The sequence below is a fragment of the Vulpes vulpes genome, chromosome 1 (assembly GCF_048418805.1).
Source record: "Vulpes vulpes isolate BD-2025 chromosome 1, VulVul3, whole genome shotgun sequence".
NCBI classification, from domain to species: Eukaryota; Metazoa; Chordata; class Mammalia; order Carnivora; family Canidae; genus Vulpes; species Vulpes vulpes.
The window spans coordinates 159,447,777-159,475,413 of NC_132780.1; the positions used below are offsets into that span (position 1 = coordinate 159,447,777).

Here is a 27,637-nt window from a genome sequence, read left to right on the forward strand (position 1 = left end):
GTTCTGGTCCTTGCTTATTTCTAGGACATTTCTAGCCCCATCGTAGAAAACATGCCCAACTGCAGATCTACTTCCCAGTCTCGCTACACCTTTTCTAAAATATGCTTGATTAGCTTCTCCCTCAGGAATACATGTGTGCTGTTTCTTTTAATTAGGGGTTCATTCTCATAACTCTTCTATATTTTCTGGCTAACTCCAACTAGGCTTGTAGGCCTTACACAAATTTCACTCCCTCAAAGAAAGAAGCCCTAATTATGATTTAAACTAAATTCTTCTGCAGTACTACCATTTTTCTCTTCTTGAAACTCAGATGTCATTGTTTCTTTCTAACATATACTGCTTTTAAATATATATTTATTTTTTAAACTATTTTGGCTAATTTATTTAATGTCAGTATCCCTTATAACACTCCAATCTTCATGAAAATATAAGATTTATCTGTTTTGATCCCCAGTATAGTCCTCAGGGCAAGCATAGCCTTGAAAACATTAGGCCTTCATTATGTGATTCTCATCTGAATAGCTGATAGGGCAGGTAAAATACCCCTTTAAAACATATAATCCCATGCTGACCCACTTGGTAATATTTTATTCAAAATCAAGATTTTTTTTAAGTTATTGAGAAGAAATGTAGCAGAGTACCATTGTTATTATTTTAATAAAAAGCAAGAAATGTTACAGAATTTTCAGACCCTCAGCCTTTATGCTCTCCTTTGGGTAACACTCTTTTAGATGTTGACAGCATGAAATTGGTTCAGCACTCAAGTCTTCTTTCTGCAGACTATTTCTATGGATAAATCAGCAGGCCTGAATAATTCTCTGCTTTCGAAAGTACTATGGGACAAGTAATCTAATTACTCCAGGGGCTTGTTTGACATTAAGTGAGGCAGTTCAAGAAATCACTAACAATATCCACCTTCAAGATCTCAAGGCATCTTGTATTTAAAACTTGAATGCTTTGTTTATTTCTTTTTTTCATTTCTTTCATTGCTTAGAACTTAAGTATAGATGTTTTTAAATTAAGGAAAATTATTAGTGCTTTTATGTGATATGTCCATGGTAGTATAACAAAGTTCAGAGTCCTTATATTGTCCTTACATAGAAAAAAGGTTGGTTTTGGACCTCCATCATCCTATAGCATATACCAGGTATTCTGCACACAGTTCAACTATGAAATATCCCCAAACAGGGAATATTATTCACACCTTACAGAAAACTGAAGCTTAAAGTTTAATTATCATGCTTAATATTCAACATATTCAATTCATTCATTTATCCATTTATTTATCTTTCCATTTATTAACTCATTAAAAACTGCTAAAGACATGTAAGTAAATAAAACAGAGGCTTCATCTCCTTCTACAAAGACTTAGAAGCATAAATAATAAATAATTATGTATAAAATATTAAACAGTATTAAGGGTTATAAAAATAAGAACATATAAATAATATAGATAAATGGATGGGTGAGGGTAGTGGAGAAACAGGGCTATATCAGAGACTGTTCAGGAAAGTCATTTCTGATTTTTTTCCCATTACAATAGAGATTTCAATGAATAAAAGAAAATGAGCTATGAAATTATCCAAGGCAGCAGAATTCTGGGAAGAGGAACAGAAAGGTTGAAGTCACTAAGACAAGAATAAATTTGGCAATTAAAGAACGTCAAAATGACCTATAAGTGAGCACAGTTAGTGAGGCATAGATGCTGGTGAGGAGCAGTTCCAGGCTGTCCTGCCTGGAACTTTTTTTTTTTTTTTTTAATGGCTTTCTCCTTTATTAAACATTAAAGCACAAATGGATGGTCCCTGCGGGGAGGACTACAGGACAGCAGGGCAGGAGGAGGGAATACTCGGGGAGGGTCACACAGCAGAGACCCATCTTCACAGAAAAGGCTCAATATTGATTTCCAGGGAGGAGCAGGGCATGGTCAGCTCAAGTTTGGTGATGACGTCAGGATGAAGGACCCCAAGCTTCCCGATGCTCTGACCCCTGGCCAAGATCTCTGCGCATCTCCCGGGGAAGAAAGCAGAGCCTTCTGATGCCTTGATCACATATCCGCCCTTCTTTTCACCAGGAGGTACATTAAGCAACTGCATAATTCTGTCCAGTAGCCCATGGATTATCTCAAACCCAGGATTCTTGTTGTAATAAACAGCACAGAGATGCCTGTAGTTTCTTGCACCTACATCTCTGCTAGAATCTTTGACTACGATGTCAGAGATTTCAAACAGCTTCAGAGGAAGGGGCATCTTCCGATTTGCAGCGATGGTCGGGTAAGCAACTGGGGTAAGAGAGATAGTACTTCAAAATATAGACCCTCAAAAATAAATATAGAGGCCCTCAAAAGCCATAGAAATGTCTTTAACTATTCTCCAAAGCAAATGTAAATGGAGGGTGAGTTTAGAGCCATGAAAAGGCATGATCTTTTTTTTTCTAATAACAGCTTTTTTAAAGATATAATTGACATAAATTTTACCCTTTTAAGCTATGCAATCAGTGGTTTTTGTATATGCACAGAGTTGTGGAATCACCACCACGATTATCATAATTAGCACCATATATTATACTATTCTCATCATCATTGAAAAGAAATGCACTACTGTTAATAGTTATTCTCCACCTTCCCTCTTCCCCTAACCCAGGGTAACCACTAGCCCTTCTGTGAAATTTATATATATGATACATATGTATAATTGTTTAATGTGTGTCTTTCCCACTAGACTATGAGAGTCATAAAAACAAAACAAAAAAAAATACTTGGCATATAATAGTCATTCAATAAATATTTGTGATATAAGTAAATGGATTATGCAAAAAAATACTTCTTAAAATATTCCAGTTAAAGTTTACTTAATTAACATCTGATTAGTCACATTCATCTGCCACTAATTTATGGAGCATTTGTGTAGTCTATTTAAGTTTTCTAATACTAATTTGTTAAGGAGCGTTATATATTCCTTTTGTGTTATACTCACATCCCAAGTAAAGTAAAATGTCAGTTTCCACTTTAGGTTTATCTTTCTCCCAAAGAACCATTTTTCTTTAGGTGTAACATTCATCAGAAATATAATGAAAATTTTTTAGTTTCTCAAAAACTGACTGTGGTGGTTTCATTACAGTGTGGATCTAGCTCACTTACAAATATAATACACACTATAACATTGTTTTCTCAAAATATTAATTATTTCTTGTTTTCTGTGAGAATTGAATGTGAATTTTTCCATGGGGTAATTTTGCAAAGTAAAAATACTGTTTTAATATTTGCTTTTTACTTATTTTTGCTTTATTTAGTTATTGAGCATACAATGATGGATTCAGAAACACAATGGCTGTATGAGACGGACAAACTGGAAATGGGCCATATCCACTTTCTGACTCAATGACACGGTCCTGCATGCCATCCTGTAGCTGACATAAAGTTAATTTGAGTGTGTAGTAAAGTAAAATATTAATTTATATTCTAGACCTTGAGTTTTGTTTGCAAATAGTAAGAACCATGAATATCACATCACATACATGAATGCTAAACTTTACTGAAGAAGTAGAAAACTCAAAAACCTACAGAACTCATTGAAAGTGTTTGGGTTAATATGAAAGACAATGATAATGTGGTGGAATTATTATGCACCACCCAAATGTAGGAGTCATTACTTCTGTGCTGCCCCAATACTATTAGATCTTTTCATTTTTTAAAGAGAAAACTAGAAATTCAGATTACTTAAATGTGGTGCCTTCCATCTTAAATGTCATCAATTAATTTAAAAAATACCAGCATATATGTTTTAACACTCCATGACACAAACAACATAGCTCTGGACCAGTTTTGTACTATGGGTGAGGTCTGATCTTCTCTATTTTCTTCTTCTTCTTCTTTCTCCTTCTTTCTTCTTCTTCTTCTTCTTCTTCTTCTTCTTCTTCTTCTTCTTCTTCATTTTCAGTGGTATGGCAAATGAATCACAGTGGATGGGAATGGAAAAGGTTGTTTAAGGTAAAATAGCGCTTCTTTGGGAAAAGCCTCAAAGACCTTTGAATAAAAAAGCAAAGGGATAATTAAAAGGAAAAAAAAGCATTTTATATTGCATACATAATTCCTCTTCATATAATAGAAGCAATTCTATCTTTATCTACAGCATTGCTTTCTAAAGCCCCAAGGAAGACATCTCTTAGCTCATGTGGGTATTGAACCTTATCATTGGCATGCAAAAGCATTAGCCTTTGGCAAAAAGAGAGGAGTGAGAATTAAATCTTCAAAATAGCTTCAATTATAGCAGTAGGATTAGTATGTAGTATTTCTCTCGGAGTTCTCCCATGGATTTAAGATCTATTGCTTTTTTTTTCTGCAAAGTTTTAAAGTGTGTCTCTCTTTCCTGAAGAGAACAGTATTATTCTTAATTAAAACTCCTGAGAGGGCTATAAAGGTCTGTGGTTCAGATTGTAGTGTTTGAGTTTTTTCATTTAAGAATTTAAGCTCATCCTGCCAAGTTTCTGATTTTGTTTCAAGATTGGTGATTTGAGGAGCATAGGAATCAATTTAGTTTTGAATGTTTGGATAGCTTTTAATATAGTTTATAATTATACCTCCTTAACCATCTACATGGAGATTAAGATTTTGCTATGCCAGTAACAACAGTGAGACAGGTTCACTGAAAACTTATATAATTATCTTAAAATATATGTCATCATTATATAAACACTTTGTAAAATTACGTTACTTCTTCTGCAGGTACTATCTTGAAAGTTACCTAAATTAGAATAATGATGCTCAGTAGATGGAAGAGATATTTTGTTATGAAAGCAAATATAAGTAGTTTATAAAGTCAGATAAATATATAGGATTCAGGAGACGTGGATTCTAGTCCACCCACCTTGCACAAGTCACAAGTCACTTAGTATCTCACAAAACTCAAATTTCTTGTTAAAAGAAAAAAAGGTAAGTTGAATTCCACCTCTTCAAAATCCTCATATAATTCTGCTTTTCTGGGGCTCCTGTTCTTTACTAAAATGCTATAGAGGTGAAAGTCTTGGGCAAATAGATGAAAGAGATGTGCATCAAAATTTCTGACTAACCCATTGTTGCCACTGTGACCTTGAAAATACCTCCTGTTTCCAAACCTCATATTTTTATTGACATCATTCAATTAGAGTTAATCCTATTTTATAAACTATTATGAGGATAAAATATTTTTTAAAAAAGTATATAAAGAATTTGAACCAAGGTTAATATATCAAGTACGCAAAAAAAAAAAAAAAAAAAAAAAGTAAATGTAATCCTCCTGGAGCCAGGTGTTCCAGAGACTCCTTTCACTTGGGTTGTCAAATACAGTTTGAGTTATTTATTGCTTGTCTTAAACTCTGAAAGTAATCAGACCTTTCTTTGTGTGTGTGCATGTGCACTTGTGTGCATAAGATTTTCATCTCACCCTCCCAGCTTGCAAGTATGAGCAGGAAGTCAGCAGCACCTTAGCAGTACTAACACATGACTATCATTCTCAGTACTTTCTTTAAGTAAAGTAAAAACGGGTTCCCTGGGTGGCTCAGTCAGTTAAGCAGTGGAGTGGCCTACTCTAGATTTAGGCTCAGGTCATGAGTTCAGGGTCCTGGGATTGAGCCCCAAGTGGGTCTCCTCCCTACCCCACTCAGTGGGAAGTTGATTGGAGATTCTCTTGCCCTATCCCCACACACACTGCCAATCCCCACACACACTGCCACTCTTGCCTCTCTCTCTAAAATAAAGAAACGAAAGAAAGAAAAAGAAAGAAGAAAAGAAAAAGTAAAAGAAAGAAAGAAAGAAAAAAAGAAAGAAAGAAAGAAAGAAAAAGAAGAGGGAAGGGAAGGAAAGGAAAGGAAAAAAGAAAAGAAAAGAAAAGAAGAAAAGAAAAGAAAAAAGAAAGAAAAGAAAAGAAAAGAAAAGAAAAGAAAAGAAAAAAAGAAAAGAAAAGAAAAAAAGAAAAGAGAAGAAAAGAAAAGAAAAGAAAAGAAAAAAAGAAAAGAAAAGAAAAAAAGAAAAGAAAAGAAAAGAAAAGAAAAAGATGCCATTAGAATCATTACTCCATGAAGCTTTAAATCCATGAACTGTCTGAGTGCAGGGCTTCCTAAACTTTTTATGCTATGCTTAAACATGTCTCTGCTATTCAGTTTTTATCATCTGAATGATTTAACGTTTTTTTTTTTTTAATTTTATTTATTTATGATAGGCACACAGTGAGAGAGAGAGAGAAGCAGAGACATAGGCAGAGGGAGAAGCAGGCTCCATGCACCGGGAGCCCGACGTGGGATTCGATCCCGGGTCTCCAGGATCGCGCCCCGGGCCAAAGGCAGGCGCCAAACCGCTGCGCCACCCAGGGATCCCCATCTGAATGATTTAAATTTACCACAGCTCAAGGTCTTTTTTTCACATTCATATTTACATAGCCTATTTCCTATGCTTTCTGTTCTATTCATTCTAAATCTTGTCCAAGAGCAGGTAATCTGGTATATCAGGTTGCCAGGCCCTGATGGGATAAAAGTGCTGGAGTCTTGGACCTTGGACAAGTCCCTTTGCAGACTTCCCCTTCCTTTTCAGAATTGCCTCCATTTCCTTTCACAACCAGGTATACATAAGAACAGATGAAAGAAACGACAACGTTTAACTGGTAGTTTTACTAGGACATTTTTTTTTTTCCCACTTCTATTTAGATAATTTGCATTTTGCTATATACTTGTTTTTCCCTCTGGAACATACAGTCTCAAACTCAACACTCTCTGGGGGAAAAAGTAATTTCAAAAAAAGTCATTTCTCTATCTTCCTGGTAATATTTCTTTTTTAAAAAACATTTTTTAAAAAATTTTATTTATTTATGATAGTCACAGAGAGAGAGAGAGAGAGAGAGAGAGAGAGGCAGAGACACAGAGGCAGAGGGAGAAGCAGGCTCCATGCACCGGGAGCCCAATGTGGGATTCTATCCCGGGCCTCCAGGATCCCACCCCGGGCCAAAGGCAGGCACTAAACCGCTGCACCACCCAGGGATCCCCCTGGTAATATTTCAAGAAAGATATCAGTTTATACACTATCTTATTTAGTCCATGATAGTGCCGGTGCAATATTCAGGAAGCTATGGTGAAAATGCTCCCACATGCGGCTAAGTACTAAGTCCAAATTCCGCCACCACAACCCCGTTTTTAGTGTGGATAAAACCATAATTTTCTGCCTCCTGTTACTTGTTCTATTCCAAGCTGAAGCCTTTACTTGTATTTTTAGAAAACTCTAAAGGGAACCTTGTTTAAACACTCTTCATCTCTGTCATCACATGCATTGCTAATATTCTAATACCTTCATTTCCAATATTTTATGGGGAAAACCACACTCTTTCCTCAATGCTACCCATCATAAAGATGAAAATGGCCTGAAATATTTAATTTTGACACACTGGCCACACTCAACCCCTTAGATCAATGAAGGACTAAAAGCAAGGTGGTGCCCTAGAGTGCACAAAACCTAGGAAAGGTGTTTTTTCCTCACATCTCATCAATTTATTCTAGAGAATCAATATGGGTGTTAAACTCTCCCTAGTCTATTCATTCTTCCTTAATCTGGGAGTGGAAGGGACCACAGGATAAGCCTTTGGACATGTAAATTAATAATATCTTACTTTCCTGTATAAATTACTTTGATAACACAGTTATCATCACAACTCGGGAAATAAATATTAGAAGATAGCAAAGTGTAAGAAACAACTTGCTTTTGGAAAAAAATGTAAAACAAAAACATGACAAAGTGAAGTGTATTAAAATAAATTTCCATTGTATTTATCATTTATTCAGCCTCATTTTGTGAGAACAGTAGATCCAAAAATCAATGATGGAGTTATGCATAGAAAGAAATAATTCATTATTGCCATTGAGGATGGTCTTCAATGTCATCAAATAAGATATTTACATATCTGCTTAAACTATTTAAGGTCTATAAACCATAAGGGCTACAGAAATGTTGATGAGGAAAAAAATGACTAGAATACATATGAGGCATATAATTTACCATCAAAGACTCTATTATGGTGTAGAGAGGACAGAAAAAGCATATACAAGTGAGAATTAATTTTAGCTAAGGAGGAAATGATGAATGGGCGTATAAGGTGTGAAACTAGTCATATTTAAGAGTATAAATTTTGGCTTCCTAGCAAGGTCCTTTGTTGAACTGGAACAAGCGTTGTCTAACTTTCTCAGTAAAAAATAGATTACAAATATTTCATGTTTGTGAACCATAAGGTCTCTGTAGCAAATACTCAATTCTGTTATAATTCAAAAGCAACCATAAAAATTAGCATAAACACGTTAGCATGCTGTATCCAATAAAACTTTATTTATGAAAACTGATATTCAGATTTTGTATCATTTTCACATGTTATGAAATATGAGTATTCTTTTTATTTTTTCCAACCGTTAAGAAATGTAAAAATGAATGGCAGGCTAGACTTATGCTGTCGACCACATAATTTGACTACTGCTTGATTAGAACATTAATTTATAGGAGGGCACCTGGGTAGCTCAGGTGGTTGAGCATCTGCCTTTGGCTCAGGTCGTGATCCTGGAGTCCCAGATGGAGCCCCATGTTGGATTCCTCACTCAGCAGGGAGTCTGCTTCCCCCTCTGCCCCTCATCCTGCTCTTGTGTGCTCTCTCTCTCTGTCTCTCTCTCTCTCTCTGTCTCTCATACACTCACACACACTCTCTCTCTCAAATAAATAATAAAATCTTAAAAAAATTAACTTATAAGGAAGAGTGGAGGTTGGCAATTTCTTCACTCTTAAAAAAAACTCTTCTATTTGGTAGGATAATGTATGGAAGACTAGTTTGATGGTATGAAAAATAGTGGAGCTATATATCACATGTAGAAGCTAAAAACATGTCCTTATACAACTTGAACTTTGTCCAATAGAGTTTTCTTTTTTCCTTCTTATTCTTTATTCTCTATAACTTTTCCTTTAGTAATGGTTTCAATATCAACTCATTCAGCTCTTTTTTCCCTTTGGCCCTGCATTGTTTTTGTGTCTCCATACATTCTAGACAAAGTTCAAATATTAAAAGGTAACCTAACATTAACTAGAAAATATTGAATTTCATAAGAAATAAGCAAATGCTACTTAACAAAGTTTTTAGGGAAGTGTCACTTTAAAATATTGAGTAGTCTCTCTTCAAAAACCTTGCCCAGGCAATTTTCTATTACAATTTCATTATTTTTAGCTTATGCATCTATGAGTAGACTCAGTGTGCTACTATTGATTTTACCCAGAACGTATACTAAAATAATACATTGTTTTGCTGTTACTAAGGCCCACTTCCTCTTCACTCTTTTTTTTCTGGCTTTTTCCTACTTCATGTTTGATTTATTTGCCCACATGGTACATTAGGCATTTTATAAAGAAGGAAGTCTTTTCTCATTAATTGAATCACTTCGAGTACATCTGTTCTCAAGGATATTTTCCCAGACAGGCCCCATGCCACACAGGAACAGTGGAGTAAAAAAATAACCATAGCATCGGAAGAAGCAAGGCAATTGCAAGGTCAGCTAAAACAACCGAGTGGTAAGTGATTGACGATAATCCAAACATGCACATCGTAGGTCTGGAGTCTGACATATTCCCTTTGAATAAACATTTTGAAGTAGAGTTTGAGATTTCATCAATCTGTTCTTAAAAGTAGAGTACATTGATCAATAGTATTTTTATTCTGAAATACTATATGCCATAGAAGAGTTAATGCTACCAAAGGAAAAATATCTTTCCTGATATTACTACCATTTCTGGGAAGAAAATATTAATGTGGTCAGATTTATGAATACAAAACTTCAATCTTTCTAATGTAATGATTAGAATAACCCAAAATCTTATGAAGTAAATAAATTTGTCAAAACCCAATCAATACAATGACTTTAACAAAACCAAAATGTTATCAACCTAGCTGATCAGTGACATGTTTTATTTATTAAATAGAAGGGTGCTCTTAAAAAAAAAAAAGAAGGGTGCTCTTAATAGAGGAATATTTTTCTCTATATAGTTATGAATTTATGAATATATCTGTGTGTTAAGCAGAGAAAACACGTGTGAGAGAAATTCTTTTACCTTTCAGTTATCTTTATTATGCATTATGCATTTGTATTATATATACAAATTTGTATTATGTAAGAAAATTTAACTTTGAATTTTTTTTAAAATACATTTTTGGAGCAATTTTAGGTTCACAGCAACATTGAGTAGGAGGTATATTTTCCATATACCTACTGCCTTCACACATGTAAGGCCTCCCCCACTATTAACACTCCCTTCTAGAGTAATATGTGTGTGTTACAGTTAATGAACTTACATTGAGACCTCATCATCACCTGATGTCCATTGTTTACACGTGGGTCATTTTTGGTGTTGTAAATTTTGTGGATTTGGAAACATTTATAATGACACATATGTACCATTAAAGTAGAATACAGAGTAGTTTCACCACTCTAAAAATAACCTATGTTCCAACTTTTCATCCCTTCTTCCCAATTAATCTTTGGCAATCACAGATCTTCTTACTGGCTCACATTATTGTGGGCTTTACTTCCAGGTACCTCCCATCATTTTCAAGAAAATAAGCACAAGAGTGACAGGAAAAGTGGGGATAGAAAATATATTTTGAAATATACAAAAACCTACTCTCAAGTGAAAAGGAGTTTAACAGAACCTCAATTCATGGAGGCAGAAAGGCAAATACCCAACTCCAGATCCATCTAGTCTCACCTAAGCAGGGGACGGAAAAGAAAAGGTCAGAAACACTACTGAAGGTCATAGACCAGGGACATAGGCCCACTAAAATATTGAAATTTAATCATAAGATTCTAGGTCTTTAATTTATTTAAGCAATATTTCAGAATTTTCATTCTATGGATCATGTACATATTATGTAAATATATTTCTATATCTTACAAACTTTGGGATATTATTGTAAATAAGGTACTAAAATTTCATTTTCTAATGGTTTGTTGATAGATTATACACATGTAATAGATTTTTCCATTACTTCCATCCTTAGAGTAGTTTGCATTTATTTGTTAATTATAGTCACTATTTTGTAGATTCCTTGGAGTTCTTCATGTGAAGGACTAGACTATATGTGAATAGTCAGTTTAACTTTATATTTTCCAAAATGTTTTAAGTACCCACTTTTATTGACATATTTCATTGTTTAGAATCATTAGTACAATGTTGAGTAGAAGTGGTGAGAACAAATATCCTTTCCCTTTTCTTCAATTTTAGAGAAAAAATATTTAGTCTTTTACATTAAGTAGGATATGCCCTTTATCAGGTTGAGGATGTTTCTCTATAACTTTAGGTTGCCAAGACGTTATATTAAAAATGGATGTGGAATTTTATTAAATGATTTTTCTGCATATAGTGATATGATTGTTCTTTATTTTGTCAATATTGTGAATTGCATTTACTTTTGAATAATAAACCAACCTTGCACTTAGTTATGATATTCTCCTTTTATATATATACTTTTGTATTTGATTTGCTAATGCCTTAGGGATTTTTAAATTTATATTTATGAAAAAAATTGGACTAAAGGTAGCTTTTCTTATTTTAATGTGTTTTTATTATTTTAGTATCAAGATAATACTAGCCTCAAAACATGAGTTTGGAAGTTTTGGTCTTTGATAGTATTTTCTAAAAATCCAGTTCATGGCTCTTCATTTCATTTATTTTCTAGCATTGTGGAGTTTTACCCCACACATTGACAGAATGCTATTCAATCCAAGAATCCCAGGCACACTCTGCAGATTTCTGGAGCTCTCTCTTCAAAACCTCTCCATTCTGGTGCCAGACTCCACCAATTCCCATTATCTCAGTCTTCCTGAACTCTGGTCTCCATTACTTTAACTCAACAGAACTGCCATCCTCTGCTTGGGCATTTCCTTTTTATTCTGCAGTCGGGAAACTGCCTCTGTGTAGGAAGCTAGATGGTTATAAAGTTCAGTGCATTGTTTCCTTTCTCTCAGAAATCAAAGCTTTTTGAAATCAATACTGCTTTTCAGTACGGGGTAACCATTGCTTTTTACTTCTCCAGTTTTCTATCTTCCTCCCTTTCTCTCTCTTTCTCTCTCTCTCTCTCTCTTTCTCTTTCTCTCTCTGTTTCTTTCTGGCATAAGGACAAGTTGAGCACCAGTTACTTATCATGGCCTGAGTCAGAAATGAAAAAAAATAAAATAATGCTACAATGGGAAGAGGAGGAACAGGCCAGAGGGGTTTATGATCAGGACGTCTGAGTTGTTTTATGGATTGTGGTTTGTTTGTTGAGTTCAGCATGTTTGTATGCCACTGTATTGGATTCAAAGTAGAAGGAAAAGTTTAGAAGAAAGGAATGCTGTGAGAAGCAAACTTTTTGATTAAAAAGGAGTATATAAGACACAGTGAAGACATAGAAAGGCTAGTTTGAATAGAAGGAGGGGGAGTTTAATTAACACTAGAATTAACAAAAAGGAGCCTGAGCATTTGGCAGCAAATAGATTCAGGTTAATACATTTAGTGGAGGGATACTGAGGTTTTTCTGGCCTGATAGTTTCTTCTTTCAGCAAAATAAGATGTAAATTTTTAATTTATCAATTATGCATGTTGGACTTGGATATATGTACTCCTCAAACCACTTTTATCATTTAGCTAGGATATGATGGCAGTAAAGTTATAATACTAAGACTTTTTCTAAGTTATAAAACTTTTTCTTATAAAATTCAAATATCACAAAAACAGGCAGGACAATATTATGAAACTTCAGGACCTCATTGCTTAAATTCAACATTATATATAAATTCCTCAATCATCCTTTTCAAAAAAATATTTATTTATTTTAGAGTGAGAGGACATGCATGCACACATGTGGAAGGGAGGGACAAAGGGTGAGAATCCCAAGCAGACTCCCAGCTGAGTGCAGAGGTCTCGATCTCACAACCCATCAGATCGTGGCCTGAGCCAAATGAAAAGTCAGGCACTTGACCAACTGAGCCACCCAGGTGCCCCATCTGTGCCCTTTACAATTCTCTTCTCCTCAGGATAAATTTAAACATAGTCCAGACTTTGTTTTATTTTATTCATTAATAATTGACAATACCTTTAAGGCTGGGATTTATTCCACCTCAGAAAATAGTTATAGTAATTCATTAATACCACAAGATAGGTTCAAATTTGCCCAATGGCCTTGTCAATTATTATTCTTTTTAATACTTTTTTTTTGCACTTGAATCATAGTAATGCCCAAACTTTGCAATTGGTTGGTATTTCTCTTAAATCTCTTCTAATTCATAGCTCCCTCTTTTGGTGGTTTATTTTTTTTTTAAATATAGGATCATTATACTGATAATTATCATGATGTCTGAATTTGGCTTCTTGTATCATTTGACCTTATTTTGTCACCTGAACTTTTTATAAATCAGTGATTAGAGACAGTGTCTTCATCAGATGTAGACTATATTTACTACATAGGTGGTATTGTAAACTTCTATAAAAATGAACATAATGCAAAATGTCTCTCCTTTTATGATGATAATGGTCATTAGTGATCTTTGCTGTATTTTTTTCTTTCATCAAGGTTTGCGACATGACAGTGTTAAAATTTTATATTCTACTATTTGTTAGCTAAAATATTTTTATAAATAGAACTTTTCTTCATTAAATATTTGTTTTCCTTCACTGTTTTTAGAGACAGAAAATTCTTGATTTTTCCCTTATTAACCAATTCTCTAAATAATTAGTTGGTTCCTCAGTAGCCTCTAAACGTAATTAATTAGCTGTGACTTTTAACTCTTTTAGTATTATTAACTGATGAATTTGATGTGCTTCACTACATGGAAGTTATTTTAATGGGTGATCAATCATGCCTCGTGAGGTCAGGCCTGTTTAAGTTGGCCCCTGAGTCCTTTTGATATGACTTCAGTTATCTTTTATAGCATTTTTGACTTCTGATATGGCAAAATAGCCCATGTTCATCTTGTATATTTCTCACCACTCTTCTAAAATAAATCACCTCTCTCAAGAACCATGTTTCTTTTACTAAAAATTGGTGTTTGGAACCCATAATCAGTCAGCTAGATGTCATCATTGCTATCTTGGTCTTTAGCTTTTTACATTTACACTGCTAGAATGTATCTTGACCATAAGACAACAAAACAAAACAAGCCTCTATAAGCTTGAAAAGGCATAAACAAATTCTCCAGCCTTGATGTCACAGTGAAGATATTTTTTTTAGAAGAGATTACATTTTAAAAAGTAGGCTTTGAGTAAATTAGATTTCCATCCATAATGTGAATGGGACTTGTTTAATATGTTGAAAGCCTTAAGAGAAAAAGACTGAGGGCCTTTGAAGAAGAACAAATTCTGTTTCCCTACTGTGTTTGGACTCAAGTTGTAATAGCCAGCCTGCTGGCCTGCCCTGAAGATTTTGGACTGGCCAGCTCCCACATTTGCCAGAGCCAAAACCTTAAAATCTCTCTTTCTTTCTCTATTTTTCTTTTTCTTTCTTTCTTTCTTTCTTTCTTTCTTTCTTTCTTTCTTTCTTTCTCTTTCTTTCTTTCTTTCTTTCTCTTCTTTCTTTCTTTTTCTTCTTTCTTTCTTCTTTCTTTCTTTCTTTCTTTCTTTCTTTCTTTCTTTCTTTCTTCTTTCTCTTTCTTCTTTCTTTCTTCTTTCTTTCTTTCTTTCTTTCTTTCTTTCTTCTTTCTCTTCTTTCTGTCTTTCACACACACACACACACACTCACACACACACACACACACACACCCCACACACACATTTTTTTTTTTTTTCCACACACACATTTTGATTCAGTTTCTCTGGAAAAAAGAGACTACTATAGTAAGTAATTCTTTTCTTCCTTGCCTTTTTCCCCTTACATAAATGGAAATGTCTATAATTATTGTTCTATGTCTAATCTATCATTTTATTTTGGAAACAGATAACTTGTTACTAAGTTTCAAAGGGTCCTAGATGGAAAGGAATATTCCCCAGGATGGGTCATACTTAAAGTTTCACTTATACTTGATTTATTATCTAGAGGAGATTTGGGGCTTTTGAAATGATCATATTTATGTTAATGTTGGTACTATAATAGGTTCTATGTTTTTGAGGATGATAGGATAAGCGAAGATATTTTGCACATGGTTTTTACGTGAATCTTTGCAGCAGAAGGCAGACTCTTGTAAACTATACGATGGCCCCAATGATACCCAGGTATAGTAACAGGGACCTAGCAGATGTGCTTAAATTAAGGATCTTGAAAACAATGTGACCACTGAGGCAAAATGCTGCACTGTTATCTCTGAAGATAGAGAAAAGGCTCACAAGCCAAGGAATGTATCTCTAGAAATAGTAAAAGGCAAGGAAACCATTTCTTTTTTTTCTGTTTTTTTAATTTATTCTTGAGAGATAGAAGGAGAGACAGAGCCAGAGACACAGGCAGAGGGAGAAGCAGGCTCCATGCACCGGGAGCCCGACGTGGGATTCGATCCCGGGTCCCCAGGATCGCGCCCTGGGCCAAAGGCAGGTGCCAAACCGCTGCGCCACCCAGGGATCCCGCAAGGAAACCATTTCTTCCAAGATTTTCTAGCCCAATGAAGCTTCAGACTTCTGTCCTACTGTACTCTTAGAGAATAACTGTTATTTTAAGCCACCAAAAAATGTGATAAGTGGTTACAAAAGCCATAGGAAACTAAAAAAACAAACAAAAAAACAAAAAAAAACCCATAGTATTATCTTTTCTCTTATATCAGAAATCTCAGCTCCTAATGATACCTAATAAAGTACTTTGCTTTATCCTGTGACTTCTATGCATGTCTCAGAGCAAAATACCAATATTACTGCAATAATTTGACACTGAAAATATTTTTTTATTTTTCTTTTTTTGGGGGGTATTTCCTATTATGGAGATAGTCAAGTAGTGTTTTTTTTTAAACTGGTGTCTTAAAGTAACTTCTAATTATGCAAGAAGTCTCCACACATATTAAGCATATCACCATTGTCAAATTCTTCTCTTTTGTTCCACGGCCTCTGAAATTACTCCAAATTGCCGGTCTCCAAAACTCTGTGAATATATCATTGCTTGGGAAACTGGGGAAGAGTGCTCTAGTTCTAGGTCATTGTTTTGAGAACTTTTCTTTCTGCCAATAGGGACCTGTCTTAAGATTCTTAATTTCTGGGGATCCCTGGGTGGCTCAGTGGTTTGGCGCCTGCCTTCAGCCCAGGGCGTGGTCCTGGAGTCCCTGGATCAAACCCACATTGGGCTCCCTGCATGGAACCTGCTTCTCCTTCTTCTCTGCCTGTGTCTCTGCCTCTCTCTCTCTCTCTCTCTCTCTCTGTGTGTGTGTGTATGTGTGTGTCTCATGAGTAAATAAATAAAATCTTAAAAAAATGATTCTTAATTTCCTCTCTAAAAAAGCCAACAGAGGAGATGACCAATTGTACCTATTACAATATGCACAGTGTGCCTGCCATTTAGGGACAAGGAATGTGGCCCAGAGTTGCCTGTGTGTAGATCCTCCTTCTGCAATTTACCATGTATTGTAAAATCAGGACAATTGCTTAACCTCCCTGTACCTCAGTACCTTTACTGTAAAATACAAGGATAATGAAAACAGTACTTATTAAATAGAGCTATGTACTATATCAGCTAACATGTATCAAGGGCTTAGAAAACTGCCACATAAGTAATAAACAGTATTATTATTAATACTATGGCTGAGATAAACTGTTCTTGAATGTGAGATAATTGGCACAATGAAATGCATTTACAAATAAGCACATTTCATAACTAAAAAAATTAAGAATAATTTTTTCTGTGGTTATGCATCCAATGTAATACATGTCAAACACTTATACAATACACACACACACACACACACACACCCTGATATACACACATACATTTACATAATTGTTTGATTTTAAACTCATAGAGGGCCACAGAACTTCACATAATAGTTATCATTAAAGGAAGAGAGGAAAAAAGGCTGGCAAGGTCAAAGATAGAAAATACACTTCTCTAATCTGATTTTGTTGATTTGACTTTAAACTTGCATATATAATTTATTTAATTTTATAACTTTTAAAAATGCAATTTCTGCATATCAAAGACAAAATGAAACCTGAACATAACTATATATTAAGTTTTGTCTTAGATAAGTGGAAACTTAATCTGACACTTTTCTCTGATTCTATACTAGAAAAAACATAACCTGAAATTCTTCCATAGAAATATTTAGAGACACTCTGCATTCCTTTTCTTTCTTAAGCTGCATAATAGAACATTGAATGTTTTTTCATGAAAAATTCAATTAATTCCCTCTTAGTTTTCTTTCTATTTCTCTGCTCTTATTAGTTGTACATTTGTCTTTTTGTTTGCTTGTTTATTTTTCTAGTGTGTCTTTGGGATAGATTCTTATCAATAAGATTGTTGAATTGAAAGATAAATGCATATATAATCTTACTACATAGTGTTAAATTCCCCTCTGGTTGAATTATTTTGTATTCCTTGAAGTGATGTATAAAACAGTGTATTTACTTATCTGTAATATAGAAAATACTTTCCTGAGTCTAGTTTTAATTTGCATTTCTATTACTATAAATGAAATTGAATCTTTTTTTATATCATTAAGGCAATTTACATTCCCTTTTCTGTGAATCCTGTTCTTATTTCTTACCTGTTTCCATCAAGTTTTCTGGCTTTTTCTCTTAATTTTTAGAAGCTCTTTATATATCAAGGATTTTACCCTTGGTCTCTAATAAAACTAACAAATAAAATTTACATATGGTGTTTTTAGCTATCCAAAAGTTTGCTTATAAGTCAAATGTATCAATTGTTGCAACTGGATTTTGAATCATCAATAGGAAAAATTTATCTCACTCTCAACCTAAATGTATCCTTTTTTTTCTTATATTACCTGAATATTCTAGTTTTTTTAGATTTAAATATCTGGTTGATTCAGAATTTATTTTCTGTAGATTATGAAAATGTGTTCAAATATATGCTGGGTATTATATGCAACTGGAGCACTGGGTGTTTTACTATATGTTGACAAATTGAATTTAAATAAAATTTTTTTAAAAATGAGCTTACTCAAGAGCTTACTAATTAAGATATACAATACAAACAGAATCTGCAAGAAATAAAATAATCAAGTTGCAACCAAAGCTTCTAATTGGCTTTGTCCAGCTGTCCCACCTGATATGTGATATTTGTCCTATGTATTCTTCCCCACTTTATTTTTATTATTTTTTAAGATTCTATTTATTTATTCATGAGAGACACACACACACACACACACACACAGAGGCAGAGACACAAAGGGAGAAGTAGGCTCCATGCAGGGAGCCCAAAGTGGGGATTCCAGGACCACACTCTAGGCAGGCAGTAAACTGCTGAGCCACCCAGGGATCCCCTCTTCCCCACTTAAAGAAAGTAGATATTTTGTTTCTCATACAAAATTTCCAATCAATCCATAATTTTCATGTGCAGAAAAAATATTGTGAATTATCTTACAACATTGGCCTTAGTAGAACTTAATCACAGGTAAGGCATTAACTGAACAAACTTAAATTGTTAATATTTAACTATCTACAGTGAGAAAGTAGGCAGTGATTACTACCAGAGCCAGGCCTTGGAGGCCATTCTTCTGCTTGACAACATGGTCTTTGTAATCATGGTAAGTCTGGACAATTTTCTGAGAAAATTTAATGACAGCAGAGCAATGCTACAATTTCTTATGAGTAGATATAAGAAGAAATGCATCCCATTCTCAGAATCTCAAGTCATAGCTTGTCTAAAAAGAAGTCTGCTAGTATATAACTGCTAATAACAGTGGCTTACACAAGTTATAGTTTTCTCTCTCATAAAAAGAATCAAGAGGAAGTCGGCCTATCGCAGTTCCTTCTGCCTTTCTGCTCATCTATTAGTACATGACTTTCTTATTTGAGTTCATTTCACTTTTACAAGGTCCTTACTGAAGACCCATGTATTATTTCTAGGGTTAATAAAGCAGGAGGAGTAAGGAGGAAGATAAGAGAAATAAGGGACTTGCTAGCTAACTGGGCATCTTTCAATGGTGGTCGCATGGGCTTTAACCAATGCCTTCCACTTATATTTCATTCATTCCTTCTGGCCATGAAAGCTACAAAATATAGGATTTTTTTCTTTTTAGCTGGCACATTGCTAAATGATGTGAAATTGGTGCTGTATACAAGGATGATGAAGAGAATGAGTTTTAAGTAGGTAGCCATCCTTCTCTGCCACAGGATAAGACTGCATTTACCATCTGTCTTGTTGCCTCCTTTTCAGTCTGAATAGGAGGAAGTAATTGCAATACCTGTAAGTTAAATTTTGAAGGAAATATTTAAGTAACTTTATTACACTTTTACCCCATAATCATATGCATCACTAATATCTAAGTGACTTTAAAAACCAGGTAAAATAAAGCATAGCAAAAGCATTTATTCTTTGAATGGCTGGATACTCATCTGGAAATTAAAGAAAGAGCTATGACATTCAATATTCATATAAGTAGAAATCTTTTGTTTGTTTGTATTCCAAAATGTTTTAGCATTCTACTGCTTTTTGTTTAGGAAATCAGTTCAGCAACCATGCAGAGTTTAACACCCAAGGCAGATCAAGATGAATGTAGCCATTCCTGTTAAATAGGGCACTGTTTGCTCTATGGAAAAAAAGATATATTACCAGGGTGGAATGATATATATATTTCTGCAACATCTTGTAACCACAGTCCATTAGAAATGATTACCACCACAATGTTGCATGGTCTGAATTAGGTTCACATTTCTTTAGAGCACAAGAGCAAGGGCAAGAAAGAAGCCAGCTGCCAGGACAGCATGACCCAATCTACTGCTCTGCCTGACCCATGTCAGGAGTAATCTCAATCAAAGCTGTAACCGCCACCATGTTAGCCAGGGCACTTCTAACACTGGTGACTTGTTGTTACAGCACTGGGTCTAAAAATAACAACCATCCATCAGTGTCAGTGCATGAAAAACTGAATTTCATCAGAATTAAAAAAAAATTGTAAGCTAGACTAATGTCATAAAGTCAAGTCTCGTGACTATAATTTGTTTTCTCTATTGCAGCAAGTTGGCAATCTTCTAACATTTTTCCAGTTTCTCTACTCAGAGAGGAAATGACAGAAGAGTTTTTAAAATTATTTACTCACTTTCATCACACACATGTATACGAGTATTTTAAGAATACTTGGTTTGAAATTATTTACCATCTGACAATTGCTCTCTTGACCTTTCGAATTCAGCTAACAGTGAGTGTATTCTTAAATACATTCCTCTTTCATGAAGAAGTTTAATAAACATCTAAATCTAAAGTCATTCTGACAGGTAGGAGGCGATCTCTCATTGTAGTTTTGATTTACATTTCCCTGATGACAAGTGATGTTGAGCATGTTTTCATGTGTCTGTGGCCCTCTGTATGTCTTCTGTGGAAAATGTTTATCCATATCTTCTGCCCATTTTTAAACTGGATTATTCATCTTTTGGGTACTGAGTTTTATAAGTTCTTTATGTATCTTGGATACTAACACTTTATCAGATATGTCATTTGCAAATATCTTCTCTCATTCCATAGGTTGCCCTTTAGTCTTGATTATTTCCTTCCTGTGGAAGTCTCAGAGTGGCTAAAATACAAAAAAAAAAAAAAATTTAAAAAAATTAAAAAAAAAAGAAGCAACAGGTGTTGGTGAGGATGTGGAGAAAAGGGAACCCTCCTGCATTATTGGTGGGAATACAAACTGGTGCATCCACTGTGGAAAACAGTGTGGAGTTTCCTCAAAAAGTTAAAAATAGAATTACCCTATGATCCAATAATTCACCACTAGGTATTTACCCAAAGAATACAAAAATACTAATTCAAAGGGATACAGGCACCTAGATGTTTATAGCAACAATATCTAAAACAGCCAAATTATGGGAACATCCCGTGTCCTTTAATTGATGAATGGATTTAAAAATTATATATATATATATATATATATATATATATATATATATATATATATGAGATGAAATAAAATGAAATGTTACCCAGCCATACAAAAGAATGAAATCTTACCCTTTGCAATGGCATGGATGGAGCTAGAGGTTATTATGCTAAGCAAAATAAGTCAGTCAGTAAAAGACAAATACCGTAAGATTTCAATCATATGTGGAATTTAAGAAACCAAATGAACAAGCAAAGGGGAAAAAGAGAGAGAGAGAGAGAGGCCAACCAAGAAAACAGATTTTTAACTGAGAACAAACTGATGGTTACCTGAGGGGAAGTGGGTGAAGGGTTGGGTGAAATAGGTGATGGTGATTAAGGAATGCACTTGTTGCAATGAGCACTAGGTGTTGTATGGAAGTGTTGATTTACTATATTGTACACCTGAAACTACTATTCCATTGTATATTAGCTAACTGGAATTTAAATTAAAAAAACTTAAAAATATAAATCTAAAGTATACATCAAAAGGCATATTGAAGTCATGTATTAATTTGGGGATGAATACTCATTATTAATTAACTCAAATTTTAATTAATTAATTAATTTATTTATTTTTTATTTATTTTTATTCATGAGAGACACACAGAGGCAGAGATATAGGCAGAGGGAGTTGCAGGCTCCTCAAGGGGAACCTGATGTGGGCCTCAATCCCGGGACTCCGAGACCACACCCTGAGCCAAAGCAGATGCTCAACCACTGAGCCACCCAGGGGTCCCCCCAAATTTTAATTTTAAAATAGCATAGAAGATCTCACAATTGAGTCCTCAGCATCATCCCACTCGATTTATAGTAGGGATGGGGAAAATATGGATGTCCAAAGGTCTACATAGAATTTGCTTTCCAATAACATTTGAGAATTCACTAAACTAAGATTTTATTAAATGACTCTTTGGAGTAAATCTTCATTAACAGAATTAAAAACCAATCAGTCCCATTAAGTTAAACAATTACTACAAATTATCAAGCAAAGGCAATTTTAAGTATATAGTTTAAAGATAGTTAAGTGAAATTTTTACATATTGAAGTTAAACACAAATTCTTATTTACAACTTAATAAAGGATAAGAATTGATTCTTAAGAACAAAAGAGACTTTGAGACAAAGAAATCTCTTTTTGCTTTTGGGAATATGTTTCTGAACATTACTTTATTTGCAGAAAGAGGTAGAAACAAAAACAGAGAGAATCATATGAGTAGAGCCTATTAACTTTCATGAAAGATCGTTTCACTTATATTTATCAGTTTCGCAAATTTGTGTGTCTGTATATAGGGAGATAGTGTAAAATATACTTTAGTCTGTTGAATATATTAAAATATGATGGAAAGCCCCAGGCTTGAAGAACTGGTACATGCATTCTAGCTATGTCCTTGTGATGAGGCAGTCAAAGGGAAAAAAGAGAAGTTGAGCAAGGCATGCAAAGAACAAAATAAAAACTAAAAACAAGCTAGCTTACCACAAAAGATCATGATTTATAATAAATTTTAAAAATAGGTCTATGAAACACTATAAATACAATAATATTAAAAGCACAGGTCTACAAAACAGATAAAAGTTTGCTCTTCGTCATAAATATAAAAGGCATATCTCATTGAGTTATGTCATGTACTGTATGTTTAGATGAAAGAAAAAACAGATACAGGGGTAGATGAAAAATAAAACTAAAGGGAGGAAGATTAATACAATAGTGATTATGACACCTGCCCCTTGTAATTAGAAACTTGGGTAGGATAATTCCATAATGGCTTGATAATTAGTAAAGCATTGTAGCTTTCCCTAGGGATATTACAATACAGATAAAAGGCCAATCCAATGAATATTAGAGAAAATAATGAAATGTGGTCACTTTATGAGTGAGATTTCTATTTTTCCCATACCGACTGTTTTATATTCTTACTATTTCCATATTTGTATAGGTGATATTATAGATAATATTAAATATAGTATACATATTTGTATAGGTGTAGTTAGAATGATGCCCAGAATGGTTGTTATTAGATCTGTATAGTCCACTTGTATTATTTTGGTTCCTTCAATTACTTCTTCTGTTTATATTTTGAGTCACAAAATCTCATTCATATTGAGAATACTTAAATTTAACCATTAACTATTCTGGAGCAACTTAAATCATGATAAAATCTGGGGGCACCTGGGTAGCTCAGTGGTTTAGCATCTTCCTTCAGCTCAGGTCGTGATCCCAAGGTCCTGGGATCAAGTCCTGCATCAGACTCCCTGCAGGGAGCCTGCTTCTCCCTCTGCCTGCCTCTCTGCCTCTCTCTCAGTGTCTCTCATTGATAATTAATAAAATATTTTTTTAAAAATCTGATGAGGTTGCTCAAGTTTGTTTTGTTTTTATTTTGTTTTGTTGCTTTCCTTGCAGGCTAGTTGTACCAAAGAAATTTTTGTTTAATATTTAGAAATACAGGATGAAAAGATAAGTTCAGTATCAGGTAGGTTAGAAATTAGAGAAACCTAGGAACAAATTCAAGTTCTGACACATACTAGCTGAGCCAAGTAAATGTTTACACATTCATTCAACAAGTATTCAACAAGAAACAAGTATTCTACTTGGCATTGTCTTCTTCAACAAGACATCATGCACTATTCTAAGAGCTGAGAGCACTGCCACAAATTAAGAATATTAAGTCCCTACTCTCATTGACTTGATGGAAGAATAATATGATATAAAAACAAAAACAGTTCATTTTAAATGGTAATAAAATAGGATGAAGAATACACAGATTGAAAAAGGTAGGCAGTATAGATTGTTCAGACATATTTGTAGAGACAGGCAAAAAGTGAATAGGACTTACAAATATTTGGGAAAAGACTCTTGTAGGCAGAAGTGACAATCTGTGTAAATGCTTTGAAGGAGGAAAGTGAATTACAGTAAAGAGGAATAAAGAGAAGTCATGAGAAGAGCAAAAAGACAGGTGTAGGAGATGAGATTGAAGAGAAACCATTCATAATCTGTTTCATGGGCCAAAGTGCTTATCATGGTTTTAAAACTCTGGATACATGTCTTAGTCAGTTCCAGCTGCTATGACCATAGAGTGGCTTAAATAATAAACTCTTATTTTCACAGTTCTGAAGGCTGGAAGTCTAAGATGAGAGTGCCAGCATAATCAGGTTCTTGGTGAGAGCCCTCTTGGTTTATGAATGGCTTCTTCTCACTGTATATCCTGGAGAGAAATAGAGAGAGAGAGAGAGAGGGAGAGAGAGAGAATGACAGGAAAGGAGATATCGGGTCTATTTTCATAAGGACATTAATCCTATCATGACTGTCACACCTTCACGACCTCCTCTAGACCTAATTATTTCCCAAAGGTCCCACCTCTGAATATAATCACATTGGGGATTAAGTTCTAACATATGAATTTTGGAGGAACGCAGACATTTGGTCTGTAGCACTGCTAGAAAGAGGATAGACTGTGTGAGGGTAGGAAAAGAAGGTAAGGTCCATCGGCAAGGAAACTAATTAGGAAATGTTCAAATAGTCTAAACTCTAGTCAATAGAAGATAGTGGTTCAGACCACAATTTTAGTGGTAGAAATACTGAGTAGTAGTTTCTAAACCTTTTTGGAAGTCCTTGGTGACAATCTTTGTTAATTCATTAGGGGGTGTGGGGTCTGCCAAAAAAAAAAAAAAAAAAACCTGACATCAATAAAGACTTAATTAGCTCCTCAAAGTTTTAATTTCTTCAAGCATGCAACAAAGAACCTCTAAGTATAATAGAGGATTGTTGTGAAAATTAAATGTCAATGTATGGAAACAAGACAATTATTATATATCAATATATAACATATAAACCATCATTTTATAGCAGTAGCTTATTATAAGCCCTGGCACAAAACCATTTTAAATTCCTCTGTAGTAGGCAAGCTCAAGTAGTAGAACTTGATCTTTCTTCATCCATATGGAAATTTTCTATCCCAAATATTTTGTTCATGTACCTGTACAGGCAGTTCTTCCACAGCTACCTTCTTTATTAGGCAGGGGCAGTTTTAATTCATACTATATATTTAACTTACCTTAAAAATTGATTAGTTCCTGGTCCCTCTTTTCCAATAATTCTGGGTGTTTGCAAGACACTAACTTAAAGATTCTCTGGAGAGGCTCATCTCAGAGAATTCCTTATTTTGATGGGGGGAGATGTTATGAGAGACAGTTTTGAATAGAACAGAGTTGGTGGCTTACAGGACCAGCCTCAGGTCTTAGGGCTGTCTTAAAGGCAGGTAGTCAAATAACTAGAGGGCAGAGAGTGGCTGCTAAGAGTATTGCCTCCCAATCTGTGTTTTTTTAGTTGTGGCACACTCAGAAAATGATAGCATTGTATAGGATACTGATACATTGTATTTTTAAATTACATAATTATTTTAAAAATAGTAGGGAAAATGTAAAATATTGAATTTGTAAAAGTGTTCTATAAATTATTTTCAAATTTCTAAAGGTATAGTTCAGCTTGCTTCCATGAATATATCTATATTGATATCTATATCCATATTTATATCAATGGTTGAATTTAGGACTCTTGGCCTCTGCTCAGGCCATGACCTCATAGGTGTGAGATTGAGCTCCATCTCAAGCTCCACTCTCAGCAGGTTAGTAGGGTGAGGGGGTGGGTGAGAGGGTGGGAATTGGCTTGAAGAGTCTCTCCCTTTGCCCTTCCCCTCAACTCCTGCAACTATGCTATCTCTAAAATAAATAATATATATTTTTTAAAAGTGAAGAAATAGTTTGCTTAGTCTAAAAATAGTCTACTTGGTATTGTCTTATACACAAGATTGTTAATCAAAATTATATATTTGATTTATGTAAACATGTAAACTTACAATTATAAACAGGATGATAAATTATTCCATAATGTGATAAAATTAATTAAAATAATGGGTTTCATCTATGCAATTGCTTCTTAGAAAAGGGTTAATAATTGCTTAAATGTTGCTTTTTTTCTCAACTAAACTTTCATTCACTTATTTGAACAACTACCACTTAAAAATATCTTTTGAATTTACTCTCATTAAAGTAAATGCTATTTACATAAAATGGAATTGGTTTTCTTCAACAACTGGAAAATAACAGGCCAGGGGCATCCTTTATATTTAGTTTTAACAAAAAGTGACATAATTATATAATAGCATTTTGTGCTTGTAAGCACCTTTCATCTTTCAAATTTCAAAAGCCACAGACTATAATACACTCATATAGTATATCCACTGGAGCTAAATCTAAAGAAACCAATTGTTCTTATGATTAAATATTTTAACAAAAACTATACAAAAACATATTTTCTTTCTTGGTTCGAAACCCTCAAAACTTAATATTTTTAGTATAATGCTGTTTATCCATGGGAGGCTAATGATTCATTTTTATTTTTTTCCTTAAGAATATTTCTCAAAGTTGCATTCTTATTCTTCCACAAACTAGTTGCGATTAACACACACACACATACACACACACAAATTTTAGGTTCCTACTACAGGATATCTTTTTATTATACTAAGATTTAATGATATTTTATAAGATAATTTCATGTTGTATATGCTTGCTAATATACTTTGAAACTCAGATTTCTGAGAGCCTACAAAAGGGAAGAAGAACAGAAAAATAATGGAAATCTTTAAATATATTGATAAAGCCTGTAAGACTATCATATAATTTTTATAGATCATTGAAAAATTATTTTTCCTATTCCTACATATTCTTTTTAGATTAATATAGTATTTTAAAATAATAATACTATTAAAAAGCCATTATGATATTAGCCACTCCGCAACCCAGTTAAACCTATAAATTACTTTGTCTCATGAAATCTCTCTTGGAGACTCCAACTAACAAAATAGGCACTTTCTAGAATCCAGAAAATGAAAGAGAAAATTTTACATTTTATTTTTAAAATATTGTTTATTTATTTGAGAGAGAAAGCACAAGAGGAGAGAGGGACAGAGAGAGAAAGAGGGAGGAGCAGGCTCCCCTCTGAGCAGAGAGCCCCCATGCATGACTCCATCCCAGGACCCTGAGATCATGACCTGAGCTGAAGGCAGATGCTTAACTAACTGAGCTACCCAGGTGTCCAGAAAATTTTACATCTTGACCTGTCAAAATCACTTTGGGATTTAACTTAGTCCAATTTTAGTCTGATGATATTAGGCGTATTCAAGAGATTTTAGACCAGGAGTTTCTAATCTGGAGTTCATGAACAGATTCTAGAGGAATTGTGAACTCAAATGAGAAATAGCTAAAACAGTTTTTTTCTTATTTTCACTAACCTATAATTAATATTTTGCATTACATTCAATTTTGATTGAAGGTGGGAAAACACAGTAGTACTGTCTGTACCTGAGATGTGAGGCTTTGTCACCTCCATCAAAATTGTTATAGGTATCTCAAAATATCTTTTACATTCATTGCTACCTTAAAATTTTGGTTATTGTCAGATCAATTACTAAATATTATTCGTTTTAGTAAAGAAGCATATATTAAATATATTTTTAATAATTTGTCAACTGCATTTCAATATAATTGATATTCACAGTAATTTGATATATGTTTTATGCCTTTAAAACTATCCTAAGTAGGTATCCATGGATTTCACCA

The 27,637-nt window shown here is 34.1% G+C and overlaps 1 pseudogene; it reads left to right on the top strand.

Moving 5' to 3' along the window:
- Nucleotides 1-2,265: 2,265 nt before the first annotated feature.
- The window catches only part of LOC112913854 (large ribosomal subunit protein eL13 pseudogene), a 53,921-nt pseudogene continuing 28,549 nt past the window's right edge, over nucleotides 2,266-27,637 (top strand).